Here is a 27994-nt window from a genome sequence, read left to right on the forward strand (position 1 = left end):
CTTGAAGTCCAGAATGATATAACCTCAATTATGTGAAGGATGAGTGTGTGTGTGTGTGTGTGTGTGTGTGTGTGTGTGTGTGTATTGTGGGTGGTGGTTTGGAAGGGAGAAGAGAGGACATGTGCATGAAAGTCAAGTCATTCTCGTCAGGTATCCCTGAGTAGCGCTCATAGCCGGGGCCAGCAGTATGCTAACCCAGCTGAGATAAACTGAGATTAAGGAAATTTGGGGCAGTCATCTGGATTGCTCAGATGATCTGTGAGCTCATGGACAAGAATTATGGTTTGTTGTTTTAAGACATTAAATTAGCAAGTGGTATGTTATGCAGGATTATTGGAGCAAAAGATACTAAGTACACACTTAAAATATTTAGGGTTTTTCTAATTGCTCTAATTATCAATTTTTACAAGGATTTCATTAAAAAGAAATAAAATAAGCATTTCTACGAGGAAATGTAAGTGGAATACATTTATAAGGATCTGAATTTTGAGCTTTTTGATTCCTTACATATGAAGGGTTAATGATTAATTAGAATTACACCCCCATTCTCCTCTGCTCCTATCTAGAAGATCTTTTCCTGGAATAACCACAGAATAGAATAGACCCCGGTATCACTCGGGTACAGGACTACACCAAGAGTATCTACGATGCATATTAATTTTACCTGTTGTGCTTTTACAAGTTGCTCTGAGCCAAATACACTGAGGTTTTCACCACATTCCTAGTACACCTTCTCTGAAATAGTATCTTGCTGCATTTAGATTATAGATTTATACTCCAGGCCTGTGACAAGGGGCCCGTTACAGCCGCCACCTTCAGTACATGTCCTGTTTCCTCCACTGATAATGAGAATGGGGGAAAATGCCCCAAAACCTCTAGTCATACCATTCTGAAGCAGAATAACGTCTCCCCCACAGGTATCTGTCATCGGCCCTGATACTGATATTGGCTAATGCCACTGAGCCCTCCTTGACTGCTCAGGGAGGCAATTAAAGGAAACAGAACTAAGAGTCGTCTGCCTCGGTCATTTACGAGATTTGTGTGAGATTTAATTAATCTGATTGTTCGGCTTCTTGCCTGTAAAATAGAGATAATAACCAGCATCACTACTGCCATTTTTTTTTAGCCCTTGGTTGCCTTAAACCATTTATAAGTGAAATAAAAGGCAACAGAGGTGATAGCTGGAGATCAAGTGTGCTCCAGTCTAGACACTACACCTGCTCCTGGGACGCACAGCTGGTTTGGGGCTAGAACTCCTGTGCTCTTTTTAGATTCCGCTAGATTCTAGCAACCATCACTTAAGTGATAGAGCTGTTACTCACTGACATTGAGTCAATTCTGACTCATAGCGACCCTATTAGACAGAGTCATAACGACCTCTGAGGGTTTCTGAGACTAACTTTTTAATTGAATAGTGGTATTGAGCTGCTGACCTTGTGGTGAGCCATGTAATGCATAACCAACGATGCCACCAGGGTCTGCTGTTAGGCACCACCGAATCTGTTCTGACTGATAGTGACTCTACAACAGTGGGACCCACTGCCCAGCCCTGTGCCATCCTCGCAGTCATTGCTTAATTTGAGCCCATTGTTGTGACCAATAAGTATTAGTCCATATTGTAAAGGGTCTTCTTTGCTGACCCTCTACTTGGTCCTTATTCAGGGACTATGATCTCTTAATAACATGCCCAATCTCAGTATTCATGCTTCTAAAGCACATTTTAGGTTTATTTGTTCTTTTAGTACTCTTCAGATATTTAATATCCTTCATCAACACTACAGTTCAAAGTTATCAATTTTTCTTCATTCATCCTTATTTATTTTCCAACATTAATATGCATGTAAGCTGATTGAGAAAACAAACAAACAAAACCTGATAACCTGGGCCTGGCACACCTAATTCTAAAAGTGACTGACAGTTCCATAGACATTGCTATGGACCCAAGTAAAATGAAATCTTACAAATGCCAAGCTTGTCTCTATTGATGATCCTGCTTATTGGTCCAGGTGCATCATGTTTTGCTTTCTTTAAGGTGCAATCTGTACTGAAGGCTGTGCTCCTTGATTTTCATCAGTAAGTGCTTCAAGTCCCTTGTGGTTTCAACAAAATAGATTATACTGTTTGCCTATTGGGGGTTGTTAATGAGCTTTGCCCCAGTCCCGAGGCCATGTGTTTCATGTAGTCCAGCTACTCAGATTATTTGTAAGCATACCGATTGAGTAAGTATGGTGCAAGGATCCAATCCTGATGTCGACCTTGCTGATTGTAAACCCATCTTCACTTTTTCAGATGGCTTCCCCTTGGTTTAGGCTCAGGTTACACATGAGCACAATTTAGTGTTCTGGAATTCCCATTCCTTGGAATGCTATCCATAACTTATGATCCACACAGTTGAGTGCCTTTGTATAGTCAGCCAAACACAAGTAAATATATCTTTGGGATTCTCTACTTTCAGTCCAGATCCTTATTTTATATCCTCCTTTGAATCTGAACTGTTTCTGGTAATTCCATGTTGCTGTACATTTTGTGGTAATTACACAATCTGGTGTCAATCTTAAATTAATAAGAGTGAAGGGGTGGAGTTTAACCTGTCCACCAGGTCGCAGTTTGATGACCTCATTTGGGGGCAACACAGAGATATATAGCTCACTGGAGGCCAGACCCATACAGATGCTCTCTGCTTGTCTCCCTGTGAGACATTCCTGTTGACAAGCCACATGGAGCTAAGCTGATGGCAGCCAGATGCTTGGAGCTGGAGGAGCCACACGGAGACCCATGCCAGCACTGAGGATGCTTCCACAAGACTGGATGCTTCCACAAGACTTTCCACCCACTGGCCTTTGATCTTCCTGCATTTGGTATTGCATGTTTTGTGTGAATCTGAAGAGGAATTTATAGATTGGTATTGGACATATTGGCTAATATAGGACTTATGGGCTTGAACTGTACTAGGCTGGGATGTTTTCTTAATATACAATTACTCCTTATATAAAACTCTTTCTTGTACACATATACATGTCTGGATTTGTTTCTCTAGTTAACCCAGACTAACACAAACATTTTGAATTACCTTTTGCAAAAAATTGTGTGTTATTAATGATATTATTTGGTAGTATCTGCATTCTGCTTAATCGTACAATATCAAGTTCTGATATTATAAAGACCACACTGACACCCTGTGTATGACATCCTGACATACTCTAGGTTGAAGTCCATGGAGTAGTGACAGATGCATGTAATATGCAACAGAAATAAAGCCTTCAATGTGGGATTACAGTCAAACCTAAAAAATGAACAAGGGAGTTTTTATGACCCAAGAAAAGCTACTTATTTCTTTACTTGTGCACACAGTAATATGCATGTCACATTCTTTAATGTCAGTGGGAAATTTAGAACAGAAGATCATAAAAATAGTTACTGTTTATTGAACCCTTATTTTGTTCTGGGCATCGGATTAAGAACTCTATATGCATTGCACTTTTAATTCTTACTGTACCTTATGTGTTAAGTGCTATCACCATTTCCATTTTATGACAGGGATAAGGGATTCCAAGAGAGCCTAAGTAATTTGCCCAGGGTCACAGAATTAATAAGCGGTGGGAGCAGGATTTCAGCCAAGGTAGTCAGATTTCCCAGCATGGGCTCTTCCTCTCTCTGCTAGTTCCCCTAGCTGCAGTGTTCAGTGGGAATGGGCTCTGAGGTTATGTGAATTCTGAGACTAGTTCTAAGGCTCTGCCGCCTAAGAGCTAGAGATGGGAGAAGCAATTTATACAGTGCATTTTCCTCGAGAATGAAAGGACTCATTTCCTTGTCACGGATCTGCAGACACCTCTGTGGGGGGAAAAAATCCCTGGTCATTACCAGGAGCATTAGTGGCAATCTGACAAGAAGCAAAGGTTTCTTTGTTCTGATAATGACAGAGATGGGCCCTTCGGTGAGGCAGACTATGGCCCTGCACTGAAACTGGCTCTCAGCACACCAACATTTTAGGGATGGGGTGAGACCAAAAGAAGAAATGCCCCACATGTAAGTGGTCATTAATTAGCGCACAGTAGGTACTCATGAAGCATTAGTTTCCCTCAACTGCCACCATTGCCAAAACTCTTAATACTTTTCCAATTAAATGATAATGCCAGCCACATTATGGCACATTTCAAAATTGCACAAAATCTTTTGTTGTGGGAAAATGGAATTTTAAAAGCCCTTGCTCCTGGTCTAAAAATGCAGTGGGGTGCTAGCCTAAATAACCTAATGCCATAGAGTAGGCGTCCTCAAATACGGCCCGCGGGCCACACGGAGCCCACTGAGGACATTTATTCAGCCCACTGGGTGTTTTTGCCCCATTTGTTTTTTCACTTCAAAATAAGATATGTGCAGTGTGCATAGGAATTTGTTCATAGTCTTTTTTTTTAACTACAGTCCGGCCCTCCAATGGGTCTGAGGGACAGTGAACTGGCCCCTGTTTAAAAAGTTTGAGGACCCCTGCCATAGAGCATTGGTTTTACAATCTCCACCAGAAGTTTAAGGGTCGACAGGCTGAGCCAGGAGAACTCAAAGGCTGCTAACTGCAGCCTGGAAAGATTTTGAAATGTGTGTGTTTTCTCAGAAGGTATTATTATTATTTTGAATCCAACCATCTGCAACTATGCCCAACTTTGGTGCGTCAGCCAGGTCCACACTGAGGAGCTTGTTGGGAAGGTGTGTGCTTGAGCAAGAAAACGGTAAGGTCACTTGTCACCTTCAGGGCAATTTCTGGATCCTCCAACACATTGTGGGTCTGACAACCAGCAGAGGATGTGGCACACAGTAGGTACTTAATTCCTGTGATTTGAGTAGGAATTCTTTGACATGGTCAAATTGTCATGTGCTAATTGTAACTAGCAGTAGTTATCTCCAGAGTACAAGAATTATTTTCACAAAATGTGTTATAATGGGTATGACCTATTTAGGAATGAGCATGGCTGAGAGAGATATAAACTGACTGTCAATGGAAGAAGAACAACTTAATGAAATGGCTACGTAGGTAATATGTCTGAGAAAATTCCGAAACCACAGGAAACCACAAGTAGCACTTCCCCACGCCTTCAAGCCTAGATCTCCTAAAGGGAATTACGTTTGACCATATACTTACAGAGGACCATCTTGAAACATACCTTCTAAATATTTCAAGCCACACGATGTAAGATGCAAAAGCAAAGAAAGCAGATGAAAAAGAAAAAAAGTTTCACTTGATGGATTTTAGTTGAGGAACATGTGTTCTTTGGATCATACGTGAGGGACTGCACTTGGTAACCTAAGGAGGGTCTTGTGTGCGCTAAAGGTGACTGGGATTTTCCATTCACGGGGAATATCTTGATACATCGAATCAGCTACACATTATAACCAAGGGTCCAATTCCACATCTTTCATGAACAAGATTCCAGATGAAACCAGGCTGAAAAATAGGACTCCCTTGTACCACATCTCTACCCTGCTTTATCACACCTTCACAATGCATCGTGCATTCTTATAAGGGGAGCACCAGCAGATGTCCTCTCATTTAAATTAAAATTGCGTGGAAGCAGACTGCTCTATCGGTGACCTTAGCTGGTATAGGGGATAGGACATAGGTGGCCACCAATTGCACAAAATCCATTATAGAAGTACTTAGAAGAACCAGAACTATCTAAGCCAATATCTGTGGTGTTGTAAAAGTTTAATAACAATCAAATCAGAATCCCACAATTTAAAAGTTGAATATTTACATTATATCTGAACTCAGAACTCTCCCATTCATGGATTTTAAAGAAACAGAATATCTTATTTCTCTGCAAGTCAGGGTAGCACTTGTAGTGCGACCTACAAAAGTCATTAAAGAAAAATACGTGTCATTAGCATAAGGACATATCTAATGCCAGCAAAGCCCACAGCTACAGAAATGCTTGGCTCTAATCTCAACGCAATTAGCATTACGTATAAGAAACATCTTTTCTTTCCCCCTAGAACAGTTAGCAACCTCGGCACCCAGGTTGTTTTTCCATGACAAGCTGGAGATGACTGACATAGGGGTTGGTTTAAATATGGGCAAGTAGAGTTGAGTTATGAAAAACACCTAGACTCAAGAAGTAATGTCTTCAAACAGCTTGTAATCAATGCTTCTCTTTCCCTGTTTTCTTAATAATGATTTTTTTTCATTTGTATCATTCCATATGTGTTTGTTAATGTCTGTTTCCTAAATATGCTGACCTGCTTTAGTTTGTACCCTCTGGACAGGGCCTTTGTGCCTGGTTATGTATCCCTTCTAATTATCTAGCATATTCTGATAGGATGTAGTTATAATCCCTGGAGCATGCATCCCCCCCTTTTCTTTACATGCTAGATATTCTCATATTACTTGGGTGTTTTTTTAATGGCATACTTGTCACTAGGAAGAACTCGGACGAACTGATTAGAGAAACTCCAAACTCACAGCCATCAAGTCCTTTAGGGCTCATAGCGACCCCACAGGACAGGAGACACGCCCTGTGGGCTTCCAAGACTGCAGCTTTTTAATGGCGTAGAGAGCCTCATCTTTCTCCTGTGGAGCAGCTGGTGGTTTCCAACTGCTGACCTTGAGGTTGGCAGCCCAATACATCAGTGAAGGGATCAGAAATTCTGAGTTCAAGTAAAAATATTTACAGTGCCAATGGAAACTTATAATTATCCATTATAAGTTGTCAAGAGTCTGTGAGAAGTAAGAATGTAATATGGAGTGCACAAGGGCTTAGAACTGACTTGGGAGGTGGGTTGGTACTGAAATGGTAGGAAATAGTGAAATGCTTGCATCATGGATGAAGAGCGGTTAGCTATCATGTATTGGAATTCAAGACACTTATTTAGGGTTAGTCTTTGTAGGCTGTGTAATGATGGTGCAGACAAAGAAGCAAAAAAACTTTAGAAACTTTAGGCTAGCCACATTGAATTCAAAACCTCATGCTTAAACCATGGCAACACCACATGGTAGGAAAACTTCAGTGATAACAGTATGAGGGATCAGCTTAGCAGAACAGCCCAGGACCTCTCAAGATTACATTCAGGGTTTTGTTTGTTTGTTTTTGTTTTTTTTTAAAGATTTTTTACAATTCAAAAGCCAAATGCCTTAATATATGCCCTGGAACTAAGAATATCCATGAGGCAAAATGTCTAGGGGTACTTTTAAAACCATAATTTGTAGCATTACATCAAAATATCAGGAAAAAAAAGACATGTTTAAAAATATTTGTGCCATTTATCTGATCATTCTTTTCCTTTTTGTTAGTTGTGTGTTTATTCCCTGCAGGTGAGAGTAGAACCCTATGCTTCATAGTCTCCCCTTTTCCTCAGATGCTCGTGTACCCAATGACCAGGTCTGGCTGAGTTAGCAGGCTCTTGGTATATATTGATTCCGTCCATTCTTCTCAATATTAACTGCACCACCCTGGGGCAAGCGACCACAGTATTTCATCTGGGCTACCACAAGATCCTCCTGTCACCTCACATTTTCTTTATTCCCACTCTGTATAGAAAAGTAATCTTCATAACGAAATTATGATAGAATTTTATAATGTGACACAACATTCTATTATTATCAGACTATTGACTACCATTGATAAAGTGGCCTCTGATCTGGGTCTAATAAACTTATTTATCCAAATTCATCTTCTAGCATCTTTCCCTCAAATCACTAAGCCTCTTATTTTTTCACCCCTCATGCTCTCCCCTCTGTCTGGAACATTCTTTCCTTTTTCCTCCTCCTACTTGGCCAATGGTTTCACATCCTTCAGGAACGACTATAATGAATGTGTCCTTATTTTTAGAATATACCACATTCCATACTCTCAAAACTCTATGAATTTCTTCTCTATTATTTGATACAATTAAATAAAAATATTATTCATTAAAAAAACTCATTTTGAGTATGTTTTTTCCACTAGAATTAGTGTAAGGGGACAAGGGAAATCTCATTCACTTATCATTGACCCAAAATACTTCAGGTATTCATAAGTTATTTGATTAATGAGGAAATGTATAAAATATACTTTACAATGAGAACATCTCCCACTCTATTATCAGTCTACAGAAGCAAAACACTGCGACGATATGCTAAGCCTTGTCCATACCGTGTTAAGATCAATGAGCCTGTTTGGAACAACCAAATCCTAGTTGAGTTGTGGGTAGATGGAACAGTTAATTTATAAATGACAGAGTAACATGGTAAACACTACCAGAGAGATTTGAGCAGAGAAATGTGTAGGTACAGAGAAATGAATACATGCCAAATGAGGAATTAAAAGTTCACCTTTGGGACACAAAATATACAAAATGTAGTCATCCTTGAGTCTCAACTAACACAATGTTCAGTACTGGAAAGAGAGGACAAATACAGGGCCCCAGCCACTATCCAGGCTGGTTTGGGGCTACTAATATCTCCTCCACACCACAGCACCAAGGCCACGGGCTCGCTGTGAAGGTGGGGTGCAGTGACCTTCATCATCTCAGGGTCTGTCAATAGCCATCACCCCTTACCCTGTACCCCATTCTGACCTCTCTTGTGGTCATTAATTGATCTATCATTGACCCCATAAAGTCTTCAATACCTAATTTCTTTGTATTGAAGGCTTGCCTGGAAATTAAACTGTGCATTTGGTTTTGTTCCCCATGATTTAGGGTGCAAAAGAGACCCCACTCTCTAACAGAATTTAAGGAAAACATTTATTAAGTCTTAAATGAGACAAAGGCCACACAAAGACACAGACACATCCTCTGAATGAGAGTGGTCCTTCGCATGAGGTCAAAGTGGCACTGGAAGATTCCCTCTGCAGGTCCAGTCTCTGATTCCCCTTGCCATTGACTGGGCGCTGTACCTCAAACTTTCTCGATAGCGTCACCGCCTCCACCACCACCACCATGGGGAAATCAGATTTTCAAACTCCCAAGGTTATCGCCAAAAGGTTCAAGTCCATGGGACTCCAGATGTGCCAGAAGCAGTGCCAGGCTGAGAGTGGCTAGAGTGGCACTGGATGTCCCAAGCTCATCAGAGCCAACTGGTGCTGGTTTCAGAAAACCCTCAGCAATTCGTGGAGCACTTTTCTGAGGCACTTCAGGGGGGCTTTCCGGAACTTCTCAGGAGGTGCTTTGACACCCAGAGGGTCCACAACAACATCTTCTAGAGTCAATTTATCAGCTATCGCACATCCACACGAATGCTCCTCAGTGGGAAACACTGACTAATTTCGCCAAGTGGCGGGGCAGAGAAGGTTGTACCCAGTGGATGAAACATCGAAACACTGGTATATATTCAATATGTTGATAGGGACCATCTTCTGACAATTGGAACTAGAGAAAAACAAGAAGCACGCCCTCAGCGATGAAGAAAAGTCTGCCACGTGGGTTGAAGAACAAGTGAGAAGGGAAGGGCTGGAAGGGAAAGAGCCAGAGACCCCGGTCTTCACTGCACTACGCGGAGAGCACGATGAAGGGAAAGTTACATTCCGTTTGAATAAGGGACCTGCCTTTCGGGCGCAGCAGCATCCAAACCAGGTGTGTTGACAGGGCGAGACTCTTCCCCTCGCTCAGCTCAGCACCGAGACAAAGAAGAAGGCACCTGCACTGGATGACATTACGGAGAGGGACAAGGAAAAGCAAAGAACTGCCCGCACCATGTGCTGGCCACAGCCTGGACTCTTGATGAAAGTTATCATCACACACTTGGAGAAAAATATCAGAAGAAAAAGGGTATTGTGAAGGAAGTCATCGACAAATATGTAGCTGTTGTAAAGATAATTGATTCTAGAGACAAGCTGCAACTTGATCAGACTCATGTAGAAACTACAATACCAGCCCCGGGAAAACAGGCGCTAGTTTTCAATGGGGGCTACAGAGGACATGGAGGTGCCCTAGAACGCATCAACGAGGAGACTTGTTCAGGGATTGAAGCCGCTGAAACATCCTTTCCGAGGACGCAGAGTTGGAGGAATCTGATAGAAGACATTTCTAAACTTGTCTGAGGTTAAAAATCTGTTAAAACACATGGAAATCCCAAGGATCAAATTAGTATTCTCTAAGACATCACTGTGTTAAGATATTCCTTTTGTATAATAGAAATAGATTTATTTGATAAAAATGGCATCAGAAAGTTTCCACTAGTTAAATAAGGCATTGAACAAAGGAAATAATTACAAATTGCTGATTGGTGCTGGATCAATACCTCATAGTTATAGGAATAACTACAGAAGTAGAAACAGGACCATGATTTGGGACACATACGTCGTGAAATAAAGGGCTTACTAAATTGGTCCAGGGACTTCTGACCAAGGCATTCAGGCAACAACTGGGGGCATTGCTATGTGATTCAATGTACAGTGACCTTTATCCAGGACACATCTAGGTATTCCCCTAATAGAGATTGTCCCTGCCTGGGTTGGCTGGAGAAGGATGAGGGTAAGTTAGTCCCCACAGCACTCTGCTTGAGGGCAAGGTTATCTACATCCTTGATTAAAGGTCAGAAATAATTCAATGTAGGCTTAATCTATGTGAAGAGCCTGCAAATAGATTTTGGTCTTTCACTGCCATCCATAGCCGTTTGTAAACTGGGGTGCTTATTATTTAAGCTCTAATACAAATATATATTCTGTTTGGGGTTTGCTGTCTCTTCTGACCCTCCCAAATATTATTTTTTTAACGACTATATATATGGTTTATATCAGTCAGTATATGGATGATTGAAGAGGTGTAGTTAGAGATGGAGGTGAGAGGAAACTAGACAAGCAATTGTCCTCCACGAATAACTTCTCTAATGATACCATTTGTCCATCGGGGGTGGTAGTAATAGGTTTGCTTTTATTTTTTAAAAAGAAAGAATACCAAGAAGTTACCAGAGGCAAGGCTAAACTAAAAACAAGAGAAAAGGTGGTAATGCTGCTTTGGATGCAGTGGCTCCCTCTTCAGTTGAATACTAGTACTGCTCTCCCCCACCTGCTGTTTCTCTCTACTTAGACCTTGACTACGCCTATAGGGATGACCATTCTATGTCCATCCTAGACTGAAATCTAGAGTTTAGAGTCCCTGTTCACAGCTTTTGATTACTAAGTCCTAAATTTGCTAAAGGCTTTATGTTTCTAGTAATAGAGTAACCAAAATATTAGTCCACAAAATTAAAGTAAGATAACACTCCAAATTAAACTATAAACATGATTTTAACTGGGTCACTTCAAGGCTATTGCTAAGGGGACACAAAAGCTTTGAATTGCTTCCTATTGTAAATGCTGCACAGCTTAATCGCTCACAGTGTGAAGAGTCAATTAGAACAACTTTTCATTGACAAAGATTAAACTGTATCATCATTCCTAAATTCCTGTGGATGTCTCCTACTGCTTCTATGTGTTTTAAGCTTTTCAATTAAATCTCCTGGGTAGCGGATGCAAGAATGCCCACTGACAAGGGAGCATTTTTTTCTCTCTCAGAGAGTGACTCTATTTCAACAGCAGTTTGTCTTGGTTACTCCTGTAGATTCAGAATTGCTAAGTGATGCTAACTTATCACACACCCTGCTAAAAGCCATCAGAACTGAACTAATGATAAATTTAGTTTTGGAAGCAGGAGAGTTTGTGAAGAGTCAGGAAGTCAAGAACAGTCAACCTTGATAACTCACTTGTTTTCTCCAGCATAATTTATTTTGACATTTAGGAGGATGCACCAGGAATACAAACCCTAGTATGCAGGCCCCTGTAGACTGGTATGACAAATATAAGCCTCTGCTTTCCAATTTTCCATCAGCTTTGCCTGTACCTCACCTTGATCCCTCCCACTGAGTGTTCTGAATGCTTTAGTGGGCTGCTGCAACGCCCACGCTGCAACCATGACTGTTTGGGTCTGTCCCTGGGCTGAAGCAGTCAATTAAAATCAGCAGAAGAGATACCCTGGGAAGAGTTGCAGTTTTTTTCTATATAATTTTTTCTATATACCATTTTTTTCTATATAAAATATTTCTGGTGAGACTAAGGGAAAGGATAGCTTTCAATTGTGAACAGTGTGTATGCTGACATGATAGATCAAAACAGCCAGGTGGGAAACTAATAGGAAATTACAATATGTTTTCAAATTCAATGGTTAATTTTGATTGAAAAACACAAGCTAGAGAAGGGGATCCCCAACTGCCTGGAATGAGGTAAAAGAGGCATTCATTTAAGAGATCTTTATATTCTAAAACTAAAACTTGCCTAAAGCAAGAGAACCTTTGCAAGATATTACAGATGGGAGAGGAGGTCAAACAGATCGGTAACTTTATTTTTAAAATGCTATATGTATTTCATTACTTTCAAAACAAGGATTAGGGAAGGCATGGGGGTTATTTATTAATTTTTTTAAAAATTGAGCAGCTTAAAAATAAGTTCAATTCAGATTTGGCAGGTGCTTACATACCACAGAATCAATAAGCTAGGCATTTTCAACTATAAAGAAGCATACAACTTTGATCCCCTCTTCTGCATAAGCATGAGGACACGTGCACTTTCCAGTTGTCCAATCACTTATTCATAATAGCTTGTGGCCACTGCGGCTACTCAAAATGGGAGACCTAAGTGGTCAGATATCTTTCTATCAGAGATGCGCAGTCCATTACTTACTACAGAACCAAGCTTTGAAACCTGGAGAACTGCGGAAAAAGCACAAGTCAGAGTGAATAGTCCAAGCATCTCAGTCTAAGCTCGTATGTCAATTAAGGAAGAGCGATAGTCAATTTAAGAGGCATCTTGGCTTGTTTTAGTAAATTTACTATGGAGTCGAAGTTAAAACAGGCCTTTGTTTGGTGGTGTGAGCTATCATGGAGCTGGCGTGCACTCATGGTGACGCCATGAACAATAGGGGAAAAAATGATTCCGGGTCTTTTGCTTTCTTAATGATCATGAGGAGATTAGACTGTGAAGATCTCTAGGAGTTTCACCAGCTGATTTCCAAAGCAGATCATGAGGCTTTTCTTCCTAGTCTGTCTTAGTCTGGAAGTTCCATTATAACCCATTCGGCATCGGAGCAGTAGCCCACGAGGTTTCATGGATACACGGGTGATTGCTGCACATGAAGTGAATTGGACAGGAATTGAATCTGCTCTTCCCTCTCGGAAGGAGCCAACTCTATCACTGAATCACCACTGTCTCCTGCCTATGTATAGTTCATTTACATTACCCCTGTGTTTAAAAGGTCTTTATGGGAAACCAAAAGGTAAAGTGAAAGAAAATCATACATCTGTATTTTTAGGTGTATGCACTTTGCTGGCTTGCAAACACAAGGTCATCGTTCTTTTCATGCACCCCCTTCCATTAGGCAGTAGCATCTACCCTCCTCTTCAGAGTTGGGCTGGCCTGTGGCTTCCTTTGGCCAATGGAATGTGCTAGAGATGAAGTGATCAAAGAAGGATATTTGCATCTTTCAAATTGCTCTCTTGAAGCCCTCAGCTTCCATTACTCTCCTAGATAATGAGATCTACGCAGCCTACCTTCGCTCACTGCCCCCTGGCAAAGGTCAGCAACACCCTCATCTCCTGAACCCCCAAACTAGCCTCACTGCCCTCACTTTTAACTGGCCCTTTGAATTTACAAGACTTTGAAACCTTTACAGGAATAGACAGCCTTATTTTTCTCTCTTGAGGAGATGGGGGTTTGAACCACGGACCTTACTGTCAGCAGCTCAGTGTGTAGCCCACTACACTACCTGCTTGGGCGCCTTCACCCCAGGCACAGTTGCTTAATTGATCACCAGATGATCCGAGGTGCCTAAATTAGCCCAAGGAATTCCTAATATATGCATCCATCAAGAATTAATTTCACGGAGGTATCACTGCCACTGCACTTAGAACTGTTCTTCTCACTGTACTTAGGAGGTCCAGAGTGCTCATTTTAAATTAAAACAATATTTTCCTTGCACTGGGAAGAATAATTTCACTATACTGGCAGTGACCTGATGTGAAGCACTCATGTTGGTTACCTTACATTACTTATCTTTTGATCCCAGCCCCTTATCAAAGACATACCTTTGGTAGCAATTCACAGTGTCCTCCTTTTTCAATATTCACTATAACAAAGGGAAAATAAATGCTACAAAAATAACTCTTCTGATCACAAAAGGAATCTTGGGTATTTTGTATTCAGAAAGAAAGCATTGGCTTCTTGTCTTGTTTTCCTGTCTGCCCTTTGTGGGAAGAGAAATTAAGAAGAGAAGCTGCCAAAACGGTATAAGAATAGTGAGTTTTTGCTTTTTCTCATTCCAAGACACCCCCCCACACACACACACACCAAGCAACAACAACAGGTGTGATACATAGATGTGTACCTCTTATTACTTACCCTTGCTTGTTTTATACCCTAGCCTATATTTCTAAGGGTCAACCTATGACATACATATTCATGATAACAAATTTTTTAAATAGTTCAGATTATCCCATTTATGAGCAAAATTTTAATCTAAGGCACAAACTTCATTCAAAACCTTTCCTAAGACCATCTACCAGTGTAGAACCTCCTTGGGGCATTTCGTCTAATGGTCATTGTATTTGCATTTATTTCCAAATATAAATCCACTATCATAGATGGAACCATCTACCAGTGTAGAACCTCCTTGGGGCATTTCGTCTAATGGTCATTGTATTTGCATTTATTTCCAAATATAAATCCACTATCATAGATGGAACATACTAGCTTTCCATCTTGTGGTTAAAATAGTGCATACCTCTCTGTAGTTTTGTATGTGGTTGTGTGGGTTCCTATGTGTATAATTATTCCCAGGACAATTTATGCATTTCCTCCCCAATTCATTTTAATTCTTCTGATTCCATTTTAATCCTACTTTGATAATGCCAATCTGCTCCATAATTATCACTCAGAAGACCTGAAAGAATTTATGCTCTACTTTGATTCTAGAACTCTGAGAGGCCTAGAAGATTCAATGGAAAAAGTGGAATTAAAAGATAATGAAAAATTTCCAAGCACTTTTTGAAGACCCTTCATTTGTTCTTCATAATATAAAAGACTAAATGCAGTGTAGTGAAAACCCAAGGTAGAATCCCATTACCAGAAAAAAAAGAATAATTGAATGTGCCAATAAGAGATTTAGACGGGATTCTGCCTGTTAAGAGCTCTTATCTGTACCAGTATACACACTCCAGTCTAGCTGATTTGTAAGGTAGAACTGAGGTCATGATAGTGGAGTGGGGAAGGAAGCATTCAAGCATTAAAGGAATGCTGTGTGTTTCATTGGTGCTATTCTGCAACCTGGCTGGCTCATCCCTTCCTTGTGACCCCTATATGAGGGAATGCCCAATTGTCTACAGATATGCCTTGGGTCTCCACGCTGACCTCCCTCATTTACATAGATATAACTGTTTGTTTTGGGTCTTCTGATGACTGATAACTGATTCCTCTGACACACTGTGATCACACAGGCTGGTGTGTTTCTTCCATGTGGGCTTTGTTGCTTCCCTGCCACTTGTTTAACTTCAAACCTTTAAGACCCCAGACACTATATCTTCTAATAACCAGACACCATCAGCTTTCTTCAACACACTTGCTTATACACCCATTTTGACTTCAGCGATTGTGTCAGGAAGGTGCGAATCACAGAATGTCAGGTTATTAGAACAAAGTGTTCATGTGTTGAGGGAGGCTTGGATGAGAGGCCCTATGTCCATCTGCTATCTTGATACTTAACATGCAAATATATGTACATAGACCTATATCCCTATCCTTATATATTAATATTTACATACATATACATGCCTATATTTATACCCCTATTAATGATGGTTTCACCTCCTACTTCTTTCCTCTACTTCCTTTGACTTTCCTCCTGTCTCACTATCATATTTCTCCTCCATTCAGCTCTCAGTAATTCCTCTTGGCTACATTGCACTTGATCACACCCCACAAGGGGTTCTACACCCTCCTCACCATTGATTTTAGATCTCTTGTTGTTCCCTTGTCCTTGGGTTTGTTGGCTTCCTGCTCCATTTCCCCCACCTGCCCCTCTACCCTGACCCCCTGGAACTGTTGGTTCTGTTGTTTTCTTCTCAGGATTATTTATCTTCTCAGGATTATGTATCTTCATGTTTATAGATAGACATGAACAAAAAGGAGGGGGGCTATAAATAGTTCCAGGTCTGTCTGCTGACCCTTATGACTGTTTTCCAATTGAGTCTGAGTAGGTGCCAAACTCTGCCCTCTGAGTCTGAAGTGTATTTTCAGGATTCCTCGAGGACATTGTTGTTTTGTTTCCCGTGCTGCTCTGTTGTGCTCCCTTCGTGTTTCGCCAGGTGGTGGTGCAGGGGCTGGGGGTGGTGTGTCAGACGAGGCACAATTCCTGCACTGTGTCTCCCGTAATGTCCCGTGCAGTGGTATGGGTCATTGAAGCGATGTCCTGTCTTGTGGTGGGGCTGGCCCTATAGTCCTCTCTGTGCCTTGGCTGCTCTGAGCAGGAGTGTCATTCTAGGAGCTTGGGGGGGCCAGGATGGATTCATTCTTTCTGTCTCTGTCTCTCTCTTCCACACTTAGTTTGCTTCCACGTGGTTTGGCCATACCCGCCAGTTTTCCTGGGCTGTATCTTCAGTGCTGCCCTCTGCAGTTCAATCTTCGGGGGTAGTGGGGTCAACGTAGCTGGAACTGGGCCTGGTCCCGCAGACCTCTGTTAGTTCACTACTTCATGCGGGTATGCTGCCCCCAGGCTGGTGTACCCACCTGCACTTTTAAATCCATCCTGGTTAATATTTCTGCTTCTTTGCTGTTTTCCAGATCCAGCGTACTTCTCTCAGATGGCTAGAATCGACTCTTCAAGTCTACTCTCTCGTATGTTCTCATAGCTGCATGAACCTCTCTCTTATAGCATCTAATGTTTATACTTATTTGTGTGATTGTTTATTATATTCCCCCTAAGAGTCACACCACTATGAGAGCAGGTATCATGTTTATTTCCTCCAATATTAACTCTCCAGCACTGGCCATGGTGCTTAGCATATAAAAGATTAATCATATCTTCAAATAACCTGTGAATACCCTCATTTTAATGTTTTTTTCATAATTCATATTTCTATATGTCAAATTGCATACCTTAAAATATGTTCTAACCATGGGAACATTACTTAAATCTGTATTTAAAATCTTCATGTGTAAATCATATCAATCAACTTTTTAGAAATGTCTTTCTTAATAATTCCCAAGGCTTTACTTACAATATTTGCAAAATGTTAATTTAGCTAAATATTTCATAAGAATCAGAGGATGAATAAAGGATGTTCAACATGATTATGCCAGTTTCAGATGTAAACCTCAGTTAGTCAGCTTGCTTGACCTTGTTCATGCTTTGTTTCTAGGGGATACTGCATGTCCTCTTCTTCTTCCTCCTCCTCCTCCTTCGCCCCCCCCCCCTTCTTCTTCTTCGAGGGGAGGATATAAAACAGCCCCTATGCTTGACTGTTCTTGAAAACAGGGGAGTCTTCAAAGGCTAAAATTTTGAGCTTCTGAAACCTCCTCCATATTAATCCCTTCTAAGAAAAAGAAAGTAATTTCAGGAGCTCACTTCATGTCCCAGGACATAGAATTACAGGCCTAAAGTCCAGTCTCAGAGATCTAAAGGAAAGGCAGATCTGAGAAAAGCAGCAGTGCAGAAACCATTGATACTCCCAGAGAAACGTGGCCCCAAAGCTAGGGCACGGCCAGAACCTCGTTCAAATGGGTGGAGATGTAGGCCTTAGAACTTTTCCTGAATGAATGAGCCTTTGGTTTGCATTCAGTTCCAAAAGCTCTCACAGTTACAATGCCCAGTGCCTCTCGACCAAATATCATCCTTGAAAGGGAACTCAGACTCCGAGGTCCCTTTATGGTTGTAATTAGGTTGTTTCCTTTATGAAAAGTCTGAGGAGAAGGGATGTAAGGGAACTTACTTCTTTGAGAAAGTTACTTTTGAAGAGTTTTCAGGCAGCCAAGTGTGCTAGAACAATGAAACAGCATGTCCGACCTGGTGCAGTAAGGTAATTCTATGGCACATGTCCATGTGAGAGGTATGCAGTGAAAGTCCTCTCTGCTTTTACCAGCCATTGATCTCTTACACTTCCTCCCTGGCACCTTGATCACACTTAGAAAGGTCCATGAGTATCATCAAACTGAAAAAGGAGAAAAGGAAGACACAGTAGCATTGGACTCCTTCAGGAGTGTAACCATCTGAACCAAGGGTTCTCAGTGCAGCGAGTGTTACTTCTCCTATTAACGTTGTTAGAAATATAAAAGGTAATAGTATAGGCTCCATGCGAATATATTGACTCCTAGCAATGAGTCCCGAGGGAATAAACTAGCAATCCTCAAGTACTTATTAAGTGCCAAACACCATCTGAGCCACTGTTCATCTCTGTTTATTGTACTGTAGTGATTTTAGGCATTATTAAGCTGAAATGGACTGATAGTGGCCCTTTTGACTTGGACAATTGTATTATCTACGATGTTTGGAATAACAAATTGATCTAGAATGATATCAGATTTGCCATCAAAAAGAGCATTTTAAAATCTCTCCTGAGCCAAAATACTGTCAATGATAGGGCGGTAGTCATATGCTTACAACGAAAAGCAGCAAATACAGCTCTTATTCAAATGTATTCATCAACCATTAATGATAAAGATGAAGAAATGGAATATTTATACTGACTTCAATTTAAATTGATCAAAGAAGCAATCAAGATGCATTAATAATTGCAAGTGATTAGAATGAGAAAGTTTGAAAGAAATAAGAATAATTGATGCTTTGAAAATATGTCTGGTGTTAGAAACAATGTCAGAAATCACATCATAAGAATTTGCAAGGTCTAGGACCTTACACATAAGACAGTGAATATGCATGTGGAAGTCACAAAGTGATATGTGAAAAAAACAAAAACAAAGGCAAATGTTTTCATCTGTGTAATGAAATTATAGAGATTCTCAATAGCACCAATAACAAGTTCAGGAGAGAACTATAGAGCAGACCATAAATTGCCCATGTGAGAGTTCAAATTAGGCTGAAGAAAATGAAAACAAGTCCATATTGGCCTTGTATGACCTTGTATAGCCTTGAGTATCCCACCTAAACTGAAAGACCTACTAAAGAATAGATTCAACACATTGAACATTAATGAGTGGAGGAGCTGTAGGATGGCATCAAGGATATCACACAGGAAGAAGCAAAAGTAATTAGAAATAAGAGTTAGAAAGAAAATAAGAAATCACGTCATAGAGACTCTGAAACTTGCATGAACTAAAGTGAAGAAAGAATGAAATAAGAGACTTGAACAGAGATTTCAAAGAATGGTTCAAGAAGCCAAAGTAAAGTATTGTGATGAAATGTGCATTTCTTAAACTGAAAGAACTGGGGGGTGGTGGTGGTGGTGGTGGAAATCAAGCCTCTAGCTATAACACTGATGGATTCCATGGGCAAAGCATTGAATGATACAGGAAGAATCCAGAGAAGATGGAAGGGCTACACAGAGTTCTTCTATCAAAGATAACTAGTTGATGTTAAACCATTTCAAGAGGTAAAATCAAGAACCAATGGTATTGAAGGAGGAAATTCTAGCTGCACTGAAGGCACTGGTGAAAAACAAGGCTTCAGGCATTGACAAATACCAAATCAGACATTTTAACCAGAAAATGGAACTCTGAAAGCACTCATTCATCGATGTCAATGAACCTGTAAGATAGTAACCTGACTGGAAGAGGTTCACTGCTGTGCCCATTCCAAAGGTAAACAAACAAAATGTAGAAATTATGAACAATATCATTAATAACACACACACACGTAAAATTTTGCTAAAGACAATTCAAAAGTGGTTGAAGTACTACATTAACAAGAAATTGCCAGACACTCAGGCCAAATTCAGAAGAGGGCAGAAATTATGGCATATAGATCTTGGTCATGTCATATAGATCTTTGCTGAAATAGAATTGCAGAAAGATGTCCATCTGAATTATATTGGCTATGCAAAAGCAATAAAAATGTGGATCATAACAAATTATGGATAACATTTCAAAGAAGGGGAATTCCAGAATATTTAACTGTGCTCAAGTGGAACTTGCATATAAAACAAGAGAGGTGATCTTTCAAACTGACAAAGAGGACACTGTGTAGTTAAAAATCAGGAAAGGTGTTTAGGATTATCTACTTTCGCAATTCTTATGCATCTGTCTGCTTAACAAATTCTCTGACAAGCTGGACTATATGAAGAATAGCACAGCATCAGAATGGAGGAAGACTCATTAAAGTAACCCCTGATATACAGATGACACAATCCTGCTGAAATGAAACAGGACATGAATCATTTATTGAGAAAGATAGAAGTGGTTCTCAACCTTCCTAATACCCTGACCCTTTAATACAGTTCCTCATGTTGTGGTGATACCCCCAACCATAAAATTTTTTTCATTGCTACTTCATAAGTTTAATTTTGCTACTGCTATGAATCAGCTGACGCTTGTGAAAGGGTCATTTGACCCCCCACAGGGGTTGCAACCCACGGGTTGAGAACCGCTGCTATAGTCATCAGTATGGGTTACACCTTTACATAAAACAAAATCCTCACAATAAAGACTATGACACATGGGGACAAGATAGAAATTTTCAAGATTTCATTTTACTTGTATTCAGAAACAATGCCCACTGATGCAGCAGTCCAAAAATTAAGTGACTTATTGTGCTGGGGATATCTGCTGTAAAATATATCTTTAAAGTATTGTCTTTTAGAAGAGTTAGGTGTACACGACCCAAATCAAGGTATCATCGGTTGCCTCACATGCCATGTGGCAGCTGGAGAACGGATAAGGATGACTGAAGAATCAATGAGTTAGCATTATAGTGTTGGCCAAGAATATCGTATATACCATAGACTACCCTGAAAAGAAACAATCGGTGAAAGAAGAACAACCAGAATACTCTAAGTAAGACTTCAACTAAGTCTATTTTGAAGAAACATACCATCGTCAATCACCAAAGAATTGTAAATCATATAATCCTATTCCTATCAGAGCCTAAATTGTGAGAATCTAGTTTGCAGACATCTGTGGATGATGGTGGGAGCTCAAGATTCATTTGTGGGAACTGCATATGAAATAAGCCCCAGGTGAACTCCCTCTATCCACAATTTGAGGGATGGGAGCAAAGTGGTTACCAAACAGGGGGCATTGGAGAGATAGGCATAGAAGATCAAAGGCATAAATATGACTTGAACAGTTAAAATTTTGTCAGTTGATCTCCACACTGATGTATGCTGGACCTGATCTGGCTTTCAACATTTTCTGTATTTTTGTTTTGTTTTGTTCGTATTAGGGTTTCTCTCAGAGGTGTTATGTCATTGGGGGTCACTCTCATGAAGTTATGTTATGTTTTTCTGTGTTTCAGTATATAAAACCCAGGATTGATGAGCCTACAGGACAGCAAGTAGAATAAGGGTTTTGGGGAGGGGGGGTATATTGGAGTAGGTGGGGGAGGAAAGTAAAATGGGAGATAATGACATGGAGTCCAGGAAGATAAAGAATGTTCAGAAACTGACTGTGGTATCAATTGTACAATTCTGCTGGATGCAATTGAACTATGATATGATATTTATATTAGCTCCCAATTACTAGTAAATATTTTTTTAAAAGAAATGATGACTCTGATACCTTGTTTATGCTATTTGGATATGATATTATGAGAGATCAATCCCTGGAAAAGGAAGCCATGCTTGGTAAATTAGAGTATCAGCAAAAGGAAGAAAACCTGCCAAGATATGGATTGATACAAGGGCTGCAATAATGGGCTCAAGTAGCAAAGATTATGAGAATGGTACAGTTCCTTGTGTTATATTCTATGAGTCAGAACTGATTTGATGCATATCACTATGATACCACCCTTCCCAGCTCTTTGTTTGGAGTTGCCTTTTGAGTTTGCCAACTCTATAAAATAAATATATTACCTGTAATTTAGAAATATAAAAGTGTAGTATCATTAAGGTGAGACAACATACTAAACTGAAGTCTATTCTTTATAATCTATTTCATACTCTAAAAACAAACAAACAGAATAAACCAAAGAATAGAAAAATTAAAAAGGCTGAGATTTTGAATTTTTCCTTTATACGAGTTTACTGAAATCACACAGAAAAGTTGCTCTAGGGAACTTTTAACTCTGGCCAGTTATCTCATTAACTTATAATCATATTTTAGGAAGGATATAATCAGAGTGAACAAGGTTAGTTTTAGGTAATTGTTCTTCTAATCATTTATTCATTGAGCAAAGATTTATAACTACTTTTCTCAAGAAGTGGTAATAAATTCTACTAGAGAGAGGGAGAATAAAAATTTTAAAAATTGTATTGAAGTCAACATAATTTAGTAATATGTTAAGTGTTTCATGTCTATTCTTTGTTCTATAAATTTTATTTATCTTTCCTTGTTAAAAATATAATGAAAAAGCAATAGAAATCCAAGGGCTGAGAGGGTAACACAGAAGAGAGATATTATTTCCAGAGATGTCAAAATTGATGAAAGTTATAATTAATAGGACAGAGTTAAAGGGTATAAAAAAATAAAAGGAATGGAGGACAACAGTTAAAATAAAGAAATGGAACTTCAAACAATTCAGGGAGTGAAAGAGTATGGATTCAATGTGGAGAGTAAAAGAAAAATGCTGCTTGACTTTTTCTCTCTAAATGTTAGCAGATTTTATTTATATTGATTTGAGTCTACTTGAAAGATTTACTATGTATAATATAAAACATGTAATTATTCTAGATTTTCAGAAAACTCAATAATGTCCTATCATCAAAATTAAATTATAACATTAGGTTAATAAAGACAATGCAGGGTTTCTAAGAAAACAATAGTATCTCCAGTGAGCTATTCAAGTATAGGGTAGAAATAGGTAACATAAGGAATCTAAGAGTGTGAGAGTGAGTATGATAAGAAGATCATTCATTGTGGTTTGTGAAAGGATTAGACATTGACATAAGATCTTTACCAAAGAGGAACACCAAGCAAATTATAATTGCAATATATATATGTAGGTGCATGCACATACAATGATATAATGATGTTGCTGTTAGTTGATTATATGTAATTTCAACTTGACTGGTGTCAGAGTAGAACTGTTGTCTTTTAGAAGCAGATCACTAGCCCCTTCTTCTGATGTGCTTCTTATTGGGTTTAAACCATCAACCGTTCAGTTCGTAGACAAGATCTTCACCATTTGTGCCATTCTGTAAAAATTAGCTCTACATTTAATAATTTACTAATGATTACATTTACTAATGTGCGAAGTATACATTTAGAAGCCAAAGGCCATAAAAATAAAAATAATACAAGATGAAAAATTATCCATGCTATGAATAATGCAGTTAAGAATCTGGGAAACTGAACAATAAGCTTCCTCTTCTGCTTAAAGTAATTGTGAAAGAAGTGACATCTTACACAGAATTAGCTAAATATTTCTGGTGAAAATTTTGATAATGTATGAATAATTTCTCATAAGCCTGCAACTTTACTATTTGAGTTTAGGAAAATCTTACTCTGTACAACTGAGTCTTTGGAAGGAACAAATCTCAAACTCACTGGCATTGAGTCACGTCTGACTTACAGTGACCATATAGGACAGGGTAGAATTGCCCCTGTAGGTTTCCAAGACTCTCAATCTTTACAGGAATAGCAAGACTCATTTTTCTCCCTTGGAATAGCTGGTGGTTTTGAACTACCGGCCTAGTGGTTAACAGCCCAGAGCATAAGCTCATCAGGCCACCAGGGCTCCCAAAGCATTACCCACTGAGGCACCCAAAAAAGTAGAGGACGAAAAATTAGCACCTGGGACAGCAACCATAAGATCCAATGATCTAGCGAGGGCATCCCTAACAGGCAGCTCTGAATATTAGAAAGCAAGTGTTAGAAGATAGTTTTGTAGAAAAATGTCAGATAATTTCATATATAGATGAGAAAACAGAGGTTCAGTATTCACTAGGTCACCCAGATAGTAACAGAGAGGTTTAGCATCTGGATTCATTATTTACCATCCAGTAATATTCTCTTAGTATTCTATGCTATTCAAAAGCTCCTTGAACTCCAGAGTCATATCGGGTCATTTTAGTAAGCCTATACATTTAAGGCTTTGCATTATTTATTCGAATGTTGATAATGCATTGATAGAACAAATTAAATTTCTAGGTAATTAATGGAAATCATTGATTTACAATTGTATCGACTAAATCCAAATTTCTCAATTTAATATCAGTCAACATCCTATGCGGTGGCATTGACTCAATGGTAGTGAGTGTGGTTGAGTGACAGGCTTGGAGTTCCAGTGTGAAAGCATTAGAATCTGTCTCGGTACAATGTTGTCTTTTGTGGGTGACTCAAGAAATTAGTCTCAGGCAGAAATGACTTGAACTACAGGGGGTTCAAGCTCTATGCAAATTGATGTATAGTAGCTTATCTGCACAACAGGCTAAAATCATTAGCTGGTCTCATTTCTCAAGTGAAATGAATGGAATTTAGGTAAATTCACTAAAAACAACAAATACTCATCTCTACTAAAATTAACTCTTACAATTGTAATTTTCAGTTAAAATGAGGTACACAATAAATTATGTAAATCAAGTATGAAATGCACCCTGAAACCAAACTGCCTGGGATTGAATTATTACTTTATTAGTTATTAGATCAGCAGATGTGGGCTGGATCATATGATCTACATTTAAATTTATTCATTTTAAAATGCACAAATTCGCAATCTGTAATTCATAGGGACATCCAAACTCAAAACCAAGCTCACTGCCACTGAAATCAACTCTGAGTCCCAGTGGTTCCACATGGCAGAGTAGAATTGGAGGTCCAACACTGGAAATGTTTATGGGAGCAAAAAATGCCATGAAGCAGTTGGTGGATTTGAACTGCTGCCCTGCAGTTAGCAATCCGGTGACTCCAGTACTATGTCCACCAAGCATGACAATTATATAAGGCTGTCTAAGCAAAGTACTTCTCACTGTGGCTATCCAAGAGTAAACAACCCATGACTGTTGGTTAGTATTAATTTTATCATACATTATGCCTTATTCATACATTATCATACATTATTAACTCTTCCTTTACAGTTATTCCTCCCACGTTTTTATTTGGCCTGATGATGCACTTTATGGCCCTTTGTTTGTAAATTATAGCTAGCTTGATCAAAGAAAGTAAAATAAATATCAATTGACTCCTAGTAAAATTTAAAATGAATACCCCTTTTATCCCTACCCTCAATTCATTTATTTCACAGGTCAAGCCACAGGGTAAAATATGATATTTCCTTTCTTTTTACAGAGAGTGTGGCAAAGCTAGAGGGAAGGTGGGACAAATGAAAACTGCAGCTAACTTTGAAAGCCTTGAGCTATACTTAAATTTCAGTTGGGAGCGGCTCCTTCAAAGGTAATATGGCAACTTAACGAGTGAATTCCTCCAAAACAAACTGGTAAGAAATAAGATTGATGCTAATGGAAGTGAGAAGGGAACTAAATAGACTATAAAAGCCTAGGCTGCTATCCGGAGGACAAAAAGATGTGGAAAAACCAATCTAAGGTAATTCAGTTCATCACAAAAACACATTGTCCAATTGGAGGCACTGTGAATAATACCTTCACGCCTGTCACAATAGAAGGGGATGGTCTCCCTTTTCTTCTTTTATTCTGAGGCAATCTCTTTGTGGAACTTTATTTGTATAGCTAACAATCTGAACGAGAGAGCTCTTGTGAGGACTTGTGCACTGCTATTGTTGCCAAGGAAACAGGTCTTAATTTCTAGTGGCTGAATGCCAAAGAAAACGAGACAGAGAGAGAGAGAGTTAAAAAAAAAAAAAAGGTAACACTGAATTTGTTGGACATTTTCAGTGTTGAGGGGACCTTTTTGGGGTTCCACAAGTCAAAGCAGAACTGTAAGCACTCACCCTCTCTCTTCGCTACACTGGATTAACATGGTCTGCCAAGTAGCACTTTGATTTTCATGGATTCAGTTACATAGTGATTATAATTCATAACATTTTCAGATACAAATGGAAAAAATATTAATAATGACTATAGGTGTTGTTTGATTCCAGTGACTCCAACACAAAACTTTCCTTTTGACAACTTAAACCAGCTAATGAGGGAAAGCCTGCCGTCTCAATATAGTAGGCTCTTCATGCTCAAAGAGGATAACTTTCTGTCTGTTGCTTGTGTGGTATGGTTTTTAAGACTCACAACAGTGAGTGCTCTATGTGCAGTAGAGGAAAAGCAAACAGGACACCTGCCTGGGTGTGAACAAGTAAGCACCCTCCAACAAGATCCATTTTTTGTCACTGTATTTAGAATCTGGTTCAACTTGAATATGTGCTTTTTCATTATCCCCAAGCTCACATTTTGGACCCATGAATGGCAGATGTTGGGGGCATGCTGCCCAAACTAGAAGGCTATACACTCAGGCAAAAGAAATAAAATCTTCTGAAACAAACTAAAATTAGGAAATAAGGAAAACGAAAAGTGGAGAAAAATCTTAGAGTGTGTGTATGCCACTTCTCAGCACCTTCATTTGTTTGTTCTTTTCTTCCCTCTTCCAGAAGAATATAGATTCTTTGAAAATTTTACTTCACTGTAAGTAAATTGGAAGTAGCTTTTAAATATTGCTAAATACATTTGATTATGCTTCTCCCACACAATTAAAGCAGACCTCAAATCCATTATTTTCTTTTCCTGATTCTATAAAGGAATTTAACCTTCTCAAAGCTTAACGCCTTTGTCTTTGATTGCCCTTGCTTCTTGCTGCATTCTGTGTTTCTGTTGTACTTGAGAGTACTCCCATGGAATCTTCCAGAAAACAAAGGTCCGAGGGTGTATGTGAGTGTAGCTGGTGTGTGTGTGTGTAGCTACTGCAGCCAGTAGATAGGCAATCTAAATGAAATCAGCTGGGTCTCCTGACAGAGAGCCACAGAAGACAATAGGACAATAGAGTCTAAAATGTGCCTCTTCCAAGAATACTCCTCCGAGAAAAGCCAGAAGATTTATGAAATATATCTTTGAGAAGATTGTTTTACTTTAGGAAGGAAAAAGCTTGTCTAAAGACCAATGAATAAAGAAAAACTGGCCACTTACAAATCCAATTTCTTGTCATTACTCCACCAGAATATGAATCATGATAAGAGCCTTGAAACTTCAGGACTGCTGAATTATACATCCAAAATTTATGCTATGAAAAATAAATATCTTGTAAAAATGTAAAAGTTAACAACCGTTTAAGATCCTATGAATTGAAAATTTCACATTGCAAAACATTATTGCCATCGCTGTCATTTTGTATATGGGATGTAAGTAAAATCTCCTGTCCATATTCAGTCATGCGTCACCTCAAGGCCATGACATAGCTTGTGAAGTAAGACTTTATGTGAGTTAGACGTTGTGTGAGCACCATGTTCGGTGTGTTTCTGCTTTTTCTCTAAGCATCTTCAACGAGATTCATGCCTTAACCGTGATTGCCAACTTACCGAGAGCCACCATTACATTTGTTTCTCAATGTCTGTCATTCTCTGACAGAAGCCTTTCACATTTTCATTAGCCTTGTAGCATGCAGTGGAACTGATGATTTAACAGCTTGGATAATAATAATTTCCTTGTTTTTGAGAATGGCTAAGATGTCCAGTGCAACATTCTTAAATCATGAGCAATAAAATTCACTGATTTTCCATTTTTGAATTTTTTAATCGCCTTTTGTTTCACTTTCAGATCTATACGTTTCCTTTGCATTTTGATATTGCTGTCAGGAGCACTGGTTTTTCTTAACCAATGATCCATGATGTACCTCATGATAATACTTTCTAAAGTAAATTAAACAGAGAGATAATGCATAGCACACATGAGATTGGATGCTACTATCTATGAATTGAGGCATTGAAAAAACGTGGCATGAAAACATTCATAAACCAGTAACATATATATGTATCATCTATATATATGTGTGTGTGTGTGTGT

General features: G+C 39.2%; 1 protein-coding gene and 1 pseudogene across 2 annotated transcripts in view; one reads left to right on the top strand and one right to left on the bottom strand.

Moving 5' to 3' along the window:
* Positions 1 to 27994, bottom strand: part of LINGO2 (leucine rich repeat and Ig domain containing 2) — a 467873-nt gene that overhangs the window by 182170 nt on the left and 257709 nt on the right. The window lies entirely within an intron of this gene.
* LOC101660084 lies at positions 8905 to 9978 on the top strand (annotated as a pseudogene).

Source organism: Echinops telfairi, unplaced genomic scaffold (assembly GCF_000313985.2).
Source record: "Echinops telfairi isolate 266 unplaced genomic scaffold, ASM31398v2 ScPeMD7_25;HRSCAF=90, whole genome shotgun sequence".
NCBI classification, from domain to species: domain Eukaryota; kingdom Metazoa; phylum Chordata; class Mammalia; order Afrosoricida; family Tenrecidae; genus Echinops; species Echinops telfairi.